Source organism: Carlito syrichta, unplaced genomic scaffold (genome assembly GCF_000164805.1).
Source record: "Carlito syrichta isolate Samal-C Ts95f unplaced genomic scaffold, Tarsius_syrichta-2.0.1 Scaffold315364, whole genome shotgun sequence".
In the NCBI taxonomy this organism is placed as follows: Eukaryota; Metazoa; Chordata; class Mammalia; order Primates; family Tarsiidae; genus Carlito; species Carlito syrichta.
Genome location: NW_007259460.1, coordinates 307,012 through 313,814, shown reverse-complemented (window position 1 = coordinate 313,814; position 6,803 = coordinate 307,012). Strand labels below are relative to the sequence as shown.

General features: G+C 40.0%; 1 pseudogene; it reads right to left on the bottom strand.

The window, feature by feature from the left end:
• Positions 1-3,018: 3,018 nt before the first annotated feature.
• Positions 3,019-4,014, bottom strand: LOC103275224 (annotated as a pseudogene).
• Between the last annotated feature and the right edge of the window lie 2,789 nt (positions 4,015-6,803).

The following is a 6,803-nucleotide window of genomic DNA, read 5'->3' as shown; positions in this document are numbered from 1 at the left end:
CAAAGGAAATGATAGTTGTGGCATCTCAGTCCTAGTAATTCAGAACTCAGTAGATCTGAAGGTGAGATGCAATACCTTACTACCTGGCACAGTCCTTTGAAAATGAAACCAATAAGTGGGTGCAGTAGGTGCAGTGGCTCAGGCCTGTAATTCCAGCACTTTGGGAGACCAAAGTGAGGGGATTGCCTGAGCCCACAGGTCCAAGAACAACCTGGGCGAGGCCTCATCTCTACACTAAATAAAAAACAAAATAAAAAATAAAAAAATAGCTGAGCATGGTAGCGTACACCTATAGTTCTGGCCACTTGGAAGGCTGAGGTGGAAAGATTGCCTGAGCCCAGCAGGTCGAGGCTGGGGTGGCCATGAGCATGCCACTGCACCCCAGCCTGGGTGACAGAGTGAGAGTCCATCTCAAAAACTAAAAAATAAAAAAAGATACCTATATACAAGTAACTTCAAGATAAGCGTCTGACCAGAAAATAAATATTTTGCAAAAATCTAAATATAGTTGGGGGGAAAAGATTGGCTTTATAGAGAAATAGCAGAAAGAGAAAACATTTCATCCTAAGTATATTAACATTTTACAATGTATTTTTAATATCATCAGTTACTATGTGCAGATTAATCTTTTAAAAATATATGAAAATTGACCTTACACAAGTTGGACAAATACATTGTATAAAAATGTTCTTAAAGGATACATCTTAACAATAATGAACTATTTTTAAAAATCCGTGTTTTAAAAAATGATATTAGTAAAGTCAGCCTGTGTCCAAAACTAAAAATCTAGAATGTCTCTCATGGTTTCTAAATATACTGAATTGAATGTGCTTCAAGTAACATATTATAGATGTTACTGTAAGTTAATCATGCTTTAAAACTTTTCAATTTTTGTATTTTGAGTGTGATTTTGTTTAGAAGGCATACCTGTTAATTATTTTTCAAAGGAGACAGATAGATAGATATATTTGTTTTAATTAAATATTATTTTCAAATCGTAAAATCCATTTTAAGGTAAAGTTCAGTGAGTTTAAAGACACGTGTAATCATGTAATCATTACATCAATCAAGCTATAGAATAGGGCCAACGCTTCTCTCAAATTCCCTCATGGTATTTGTAGTCATGAACTCCTGACAATTGATCTACAAGTCTTGCCTCACAAAAGAATCTAACCTCTAACTTTACTTTTCAGACATGCTTTATTTGGTATCAATTATTCATTAAAATATTTAAATAATTCAGTGAAATTCTGAAGCCTGAAGTTTTTAATGTAAGAAAAATTTTTGTATTATAAATTCAATTTCTTTAAAAGATAAACAATTTAGATTTTATATTTATTTATGTGTAGTTTTGAAAACTTGCATATTTTAAGAAATTTGTTCATTCCATCTCAATTTATTAGCATAAAGTCATTTATTCTATTCTCTAATCATTTTAATTATTTTATTTAGCTCTAAAAATACTCAGATGAGATAATTAGGCTTATTTAAATCCATACAGCAATATCTAAAAAAATATATATTTCTAAGAGGTAAGTGAAAAACAAGTCTTTATTTCCACCCTCCCCCCCTCAGGTTTTGGAAAAATTGTATTGCATTTTGTTTCCATTTGGAAGCACTGACAGAATTGAAAAGAGGCAGCATGTTCCACTTACTTTTCTGAAAAATCACATGGCTAGATTAACTTTCTCACTACCGCGAACTGGATTGAATAAATCTTATCCCCCACACTCACTCCAAGCAAAAGCTTAAAAAAAGAACAAAAAAGAACGAAAAAGGGAATTTGTGGTAATTGCTTAAAAAAGAAATCAATGTGTAGGAATTCACAGATGGTCAGTATTCATATTTGTGTTTTTGTATCTGGAGGGCACTCCCCACCTCCTCACCACTCCCCACCATCTTCAACACCTCCTTCAAAGTAGACTCTGCAGGAAGTGCCTCCCACCTGGAAATCCTATTCCTTTCCAGCCCACAGGCTTAAGTGTACCTGCTGACGCCAGCCAATGGGTTGGCTATCTGTCGACTTAGAAATGTTAGGACCTGTGTCGTCACCCCAGCATCACTGTCAGCCCCATGCCAGCATAACAGTCTCCCAGGATAAAATATAAGACACAGGTACGTGCACATTTATGGCTGTTAATTATTAGAAAGTGAATCACTTTAGAGGTTTACACAATGAGGAGAAGGTGATGATGGTGGGGTTGTAGATGTTGGGTGCTGGTGCCTGCAGCATTCAGAATTAACACTCTTTAATTGACAACTTGCTAGGGAAGGCAGGGAGGTGGGGTGGCAGGAGAGGGAGATGTAACAAAGGAAAGGGTAGCTTGTTTGAAATTGCATAATTTTTTTCTCTTTTGATTGTATAAGGCATTTGAACTGGAAAAACTTCTTTCCTTCATACTCTTCCAAATAATCAGAGGGGATATAATTGCTGATTCAGAATACAGGTGAGACCCTTTCATCTCTCTTCCCACTCCTGGAACTATTCTACATACCCAAGCCCAAAAAGTACAAGGCAATTAACTTTGCAAATTAGGCAAACTGTGTCCACTTGGAGGATGAGGCCACTGTGCTGAGGGCCCTTCTGAAGGCTCCATGCCTGATCCTGCCCATCTCAGTCAGGCCTCAAGGGACAAGCATCTGTTTTTGGTGAAGTTTTGAGTCCCATGGGACACCCACCACTGCCTCCTGAGCAAAGGGAAACCCTCCTGGCTTTCCTATGCCCCCTGCCAGGTGTCAGGATTGGACCATTCATGCACAGCATCATGTCTCACTCAGCTAGTGGAAGAGGGCACAGCTCAGAGACAGCACCCTCTACGTTAGTCATGTCGGACAGACAGCAGAGAAGAAACCAGAGGCCAGAGAAGTGATTTTAAAAGAAAAGAAAAAAGAAAACAGCATCTGTTACCATAAAAATCAAAAGGATGATTTGTTAAAAATCACGAGACTTTCTTTCTTTCTTTCTTTTTTTTAATCTGCAATGCCCAGCCATTTTACTTGAGACATAAAAAGTGTTTTAAGAGGAGTTGCTTTGCTTTTTTGATTTAAAAATTCATGAGACCAGATCGAACCACAGTGCTGTGACGCAGTCTGTGTCTGAGAGGCAACGCCTTCAGACCTCATACCCGTAGGGGCCTGCCTTCCCTTGGCTTGGCGCAGCAAAGGGGCTGGTCCAGCCTAGAGAGAAGAAGTGGCCAGAAACGGCTTTCGTGTTCATCCGTTTGGGTTTTTTAGCCCAACGTCTTCTCACTTCCTTGCTCAGTTGCTCTATTCCCGTTTCATCCGTGCAGGTGAAGTGCACGTGGGTCCCAAACATCACCGAAGTGAGTATGAGGAAGAACAGCTCCTCAGCTGACGGCAGGATGAGCAGGATCACCGTGATGGGCGGAATGAAGGCGCTACCCCTTGTCGAGTCTTCTCCAAAGCAATGCCGGATGCAGAATCCCACCATGATGGAGGTGAGCAAAGAGGTGAGAGCTCTGTACGCTGTAAACAGGACAAAGTACTTCTGGCCGTTCTCGCCGTGGCAGTTATCCACCCAGGGACAGGGCTGGTCCATCTGGCGCATGCACCGCTTACAAACATTGCGGTGGTGGGCTCGGTCCGGCTTGATGCTGCAGCGCTTGGGGCACTTGTACCCCGCCTGGCCGGGCTTCAACTGCAAGCTCTCGATGAACACTTTAGTGGCATTTCCTCTGGACACCCCCTTGGGTCTCTCAGCGTGGCCTGGCAGTGGGAGGCCAGGGCCAAGAAGACCAGCGGGCTGAACGCAGTTCTGCTGATGATACTGTACACAGAGTCTCGAGATGGTATCAGCGTGACAGAGGGGACCACAGACTCCACATAGAGGACCAGGAATCAGGTGACGATGGCACAGGTGATGCCCCGGCCATCGGGGATAAACCACTGGGCTCCCACAGGACCAGGGTACGGAGGTGGGGTGCCCTTCTCTGGCTGGAGGTATACTGGTTTCTGCTCAATGTCTGGGAAGTGGTGGGTGGGGATAAGCATCATAAGCTGTTCCGTCTACACTGCCATCGTGAAGCCGGGGGCAGTTCCCAATCCCCGGACCCCAGTGGGGCTCCTGCCAAGGCCGCCTCCTCCCTCCGCCGTCCCGAACGCGGGACCCGGCCTCGGGCTGCAGAAATGGCTCCTCCGCAGGAGCCGCTGTGGCTCTTGGGACTCTGCCAGACACCTGGTGAAGCGAAAAGGTCCATCGAGCGAAAAAGTCCATCGAGCTCTTGGCAATGGCGGTGACCGGGGCTGGAGGAGCGGTCGCCGCTAAAATAGATCGATTTATATGAAGCGTAAGTTCATGCACAAAGTAATATTGCTAACAAATATAAGCCAGGTGTCAGGATAGAGCTGCTGTGATAGAGAAAGTTTATTATTTAATTATAATTTTCCCACTCATTCGCTCATTTAACAGCACATACTGACTACCAATCGCATACCACGCGCCTAGTTATTTTGAAGAATACCTAAACTGGTCAGTCCTGATGCCTGTCGTCAAAATGTACTTTAGAAATGAGCAATTCTCAAATTACACATTATTAATAGCCTCTGTTTTCGTGCCTCTTCCAGTATGATTATCCTCATTTTACCATATGGTGACACATTAAGAGCTAAGAGACAATGTCTGTTTCTTGTTCCTTGTCACCTAAACCTGAATTGTTTTTTTCACGTTATCCGGTCTTAATCCCCAGAAACTGATTCATGTCTTTGAAAGGTGAGGTCGTTTTCTGAATTGTCTAAAAGCTATTGGAATTACAGACATAAAGTACTCATTTTTTTGTCAGGAATGCCTAGTTTGCAGACACTTAACATATAGCACATTAGAGTATAGCACATTAGAGTCATTTTTTCCCCACTCTGGACTGCAAACTGTTATAACACCAGTGTAAATATGCTGACCTCTGCTTTGACATTACCAATCTCATGTTGCTTGTTTATATGTATCCTCTCTAATTTTCACAGTAACTTTATTAGGTATAGGCTTTTCCATTATTCAGATAAAGAAATTGAAACTGAGATTTCAAATAACTTTTGAAAGAGCACACAAGTAGTATGATGAAACTAAATTTTGACTTTCACTGCAGTATACCATATTTTTATATCCTAATTTTGGTTATGAAACTGCACTTATCTACCCAATTGTCTATTTGCTGGCTTAACCATTAGTATGTTATTATGTGAATTTATCCCAAACAATTATCTGTGATTGAAAACAGGATTTGCTTTTAAGTGTTGCTATTTCTGTGTATACTTGATGATGAGGGCTTTGGGGTTACTTAGGAGCTTTGACATTCAATGCTGTTTGGTAGCAATGAAGAGCATTTCAATAAGATGATGCAATTAAAAAAAAAAGCAGAGGCGGAATTATCATTCAGATGAAGAAAATCACTGAGTTCTGAAGTCATATTATTGCACTGCAAACAAGAGAAGCTGGAAGTTATACTTCATTGCTGCTCTTTATAGATGATACATTTGGTTCCATGTTGATTGTAAAATAAAGTTTGCACATATTTAGAAAAATTTATCTTTTTTATAATGAAATATAGGGTATAAAAATATTTTCTAATGCACGATCATTTGATCCTTACACATTGCACATTGTAAGGTAGAGAGAAGATGCTATAATGCATAATTTACAGATGAGGAAACACAAAACTATTGGCTTAATATGAGTATCAACTTCTTTCAGTGAAATGTACTATGTTGACTATTAACTCAGTTTTGTTGCATGTTGGTGAAGATTTTTGGTTGACTTTGTTTAGTCAGGTTGGTTTCAAAGCTAGATTCATCACTACTTATTGTGCAATCTTAGAAAAGGTACTAAAACTATCTTCAGTTTTCTCATGTGTACAATCAATAAAAACATTTATTATTACAGAATTGCTATGGTGACAAAAAATATTTATAGGTAAAACACTCAGTGGTGTTTGGCACGTGACAATCACTAGTCAACCTTAACACTGAAGCAGTAAAATATATTCCAAGTAGAAAAGCCAGACAAATATTCCTAAATATCTAACAATCCATCGGTCACTCCTTTTAATGTCTTGTTTCTATACTGTTTTGATTGGATTTACTTTATTTCACGCTCATTTAATTTAGCAAATATTCCTCTCAGGGGCTTCTACTCAAAGTGCTATTTTAAAGCCACATTTTGCTAAGAGATATTAAAATATTATCCCTTGATTAAAATGTAAACTCCTTTGCAAGGTATTCCATGCGCTCAGAATTCATTATATAAACTCCAAGCTACTCTTCCAACTATTCTCACTGCTACTCCTATCTATGCTTCAGTCACTCAAATAAATTATCTTCCAAGACTACACTTGCTCTAATTAGTTGGGAATTTATTCCTGCACAACTATTTGACAATTGTCTTCATCCTTTAATACCTGCCTAGAGGCCAACTATTCACAAGCTTCTCTTAATTGTCTTAAGATGATATCTTTAGACCCATATTTCTGCCACTAACCTCCTGAATATCAAACATCATCTCTTATGTACTCTCTTGACAATTGAATATTTTTTATCTTCAGCAGAAGATAATGAAGGAGGTAACCATGGATGTGAAATCACCTTTTCAAGATAGTCAACATGGCAAATAATTTTGAGCCTAACGTTTTAATATAGCTCTTTTTTTTTTTTTTTTAGTAAGAGTCTCACTCTGTTGCCCATCCTGGAGTGCAGTGGCACACTCATGGCCACTGCAGCCTCGACCTGCTGGGCTTAGGCAATCCTCTGGCTTCAGGTTTCAAAATAGCTGGAACTACAGGCACATGCCACCATGC